Source organism: Heptranchias perlo, chromosome 8 (assembly GCF_035084215.1).
Source record: "Heptranchias perlo isolate sHepPer1 chromosome 8, sHepPer1.hap1, whole genome shotgun sequence".
Lineage (NCBI taxonomy): Eukaryota > Metazoa > Chordata > Chondrichthyes > Hexanchiformes > Hexanchidae > Heptranchias > Heptranchias perlo.
Window position 1 is genome coordinate 71644320 of NC_090332.1, and position 2530 is coordinate 71646849.

General features: G+C 44.7%; 1 non-coding gene across 1 annotated transcript; it reads right to left on the minus strand.

The window, feature by feature from the left end:
- Positions 1-2179: 2179 nt before the first annotated feature.
- LOC137324862 (U5 spliceosomal RNA) lies at positions 2180-2293 on the minus strand. Its single transcript, XR_010963739.1, has one exon. It is a non-coding gene; the product is annotated as a U5 spliceosomal RNA (small nuclear RNA).
- Between the last annotated feature and the right edge of the window lie 237 nt (positions 2294-2530).

Consider the following 2530-nt stretch of genomic DNA (forward strand, 5'->3'; position numbering starts at 1 on the left):
CAGTAAGAAGGGGAGGGGGGAAAGGGAAGAATGAGAGGGGGAAAAGTAAAGAGGAGGGAGAAGAGTGCAGAGGGAGGAGAGAAAGTGGGAGGAGAGAAAGAGAGAAGAATGGGAAGATGGTGGAAAGAATGTGAGAGGGTGGAAGGAGAGAGGGAGGGTGGAAGAAGAGAGGGTGGAAGGAGGGAGGGAGGGTGGAAGAGAGAGGGAGGGTGGAAGGAGGGAGGGTGGAAGGAGAGAGGGATGGTGGAAGAGAACACAGGGATGAAGGGACAGGATGGGGAAGGAGGACAGATGAAGGGGAGCTCATGGAGAATGAGGAGTGAGGATGTGTGTGTATATATATATATATATATATATAATATATAATAATTTAACAATACAGTCATTTATTTTCTATGAGCACTAATTATGATGCTCTTGATAAGCCGTCCTTTTTATGGGGGGGGAGGGGGTGCGATGAGTTAGACCGACCAGCAAGGTCAGCTGTGAAAGGCAGGGACTGCTAAGGGAGTCCGTGGTAAATATCAGGCCGGGGGATTCAGGGTGAACCCACAGATGGCAGCGAAAAACCAGTGGGAGCCGCAGGCAATGGGTGCGAGGAGCACCTCAACCCAAAATCAGCACCTGATGAGAACCCGCAGTCATTTTCTCTCTTCATAAAAATACGATGTAAATAAATATGTTCTACAAATTATAAAACGATTCTTGCATTCCTATCTGTTAGGACGAGACACGGCTGAGTGTGCACTGAGCAATAAATATGACAATGAGGGGAAGGCTTTTTTAATTTCAAAATCTACTTTATTTTATAAATACAGTTCAATGTAAATACGCAATTACAATGCAAAACAATACAATACGGATCGTACACACTCCAATTCCGTCATTACAATTCAAACCACGGTACATATCTTCTTATACATTCTGTACAATACAAAGGTGGGATGGACTTACACGGTGGCCTTACCCCATGGAGCCTTTGTATAGGTCCAGGAACGCTTCGATTTTAAAATTCTTATCCTTGTTTTCAAATCCCTTCTTGACCTCACCCCTCCCTATCTCTGTAACCTCCTTCAGCCCTTCAATCCTCCGGGATCTCTGCGCTCCTCCAATTCTGGCCTATTGCTCATCTCCGATTATAATCGCTCCACCATTGGCAGCCATGCCTTCAGCTGCCTCGACCCTACGCTCTGGAATTCTCTCCCTAAACCTCTCCACCTCTCTCTCCTCCTTTAAGACGCTCCTTAAAACCTACCTCTCACCTTTCCTAACATCTCTTTATGTGGCTCGTTGTCAAATTTTGTTTGATAACGTTGCTGTGAGGTGCCTTGGGACGTTTTACTACGTTCAGGGCATTATATAAATGCAAGTTGTTGTTGTCATCTGCAAACTTTGAAATTATCTATTCAATTCACTCACAATGAGTGGGATACAGGCACTTTTAAAATAAAATATATCTTAAGAAATAATAAATACAACCACAACAACAATTTACATTTATATGTCACCTTTAACATAGTAAATGTCCTTATGGGCTTCACAGGAGCGTAAACAGACAAAAATTGGCACCGAGTCAAAGAAAAAGACATTAGGACAAGTGACCAAAAGCTTGGTCAAAGGAGCGCCTTAAAGCAGCAGAGAGTTGGGGAGGTTTATGGAGGGAATTCTTAGGGCCTAGATGGCTGAGGCATGGCCAGCAATTGAGGGGTGAAGAAAGTGGGGGATGCACAAAAGGCCAGAGTTGGAGCAACGCAGAGTTCTCAGAGGGTTGTGTCGCTGGAGGAAGTTATGGTGATCGGGAGGGAGCGAGGCCATGGAGTGATTCGAACACGAGGATGAGAATTTAATCTCATCTTCAAAATCCACCTTGGCCTCACCACACTCTACTTCACATCTCATCCTGCACTATGACTCCACCCTCTGAACATCACCTCCTCCCTCTACCCCACCACTGGCGCGAGTCCGACTAAAATCAGTTTTACAGCACAGGAGGCCGCCACTCGGCCCGTGGTGCCGGTTATTTGAAACACTCACCGATTAGTCTAAAAAATTGATCCGAAACGCAATCACTTCCCGAACTCACTTGTGCAACTATAGCCGCCTGCGAACGATAAGGACAACCGTGTAAAGGAGCGACTAACACATCATGAAAACTAAATCTTTCTTTCAATATTAAATGAACCCCACAAAAGCAGGGCCTCAAAAAATTAATTAAAACTCCGAGTGTTCCTCTCCACGGAAATCTTTAGTAAAAGGCGAAAGATTTATACGATCTGAAGAGAAACCAGAGTGTACTGAAGAAAATCACTCGCTCTACTCTCACCCACCGCGCGCTTACCTCTTTAACATTGTACTGAGTGACTAGCGACTGTCGGCATCGACACCAGAGAAAGTCAATTTTTACCGAAATAGATGTTATTATAAAAACTACCCAAAAACTCTCGATATCTTCGACAGAAAGAGGAATAACTTTTCACATTTCTCAAAGCATTCTGGTTATGCAAATAAGAGGGCGGGGCCTCTCCCGCTG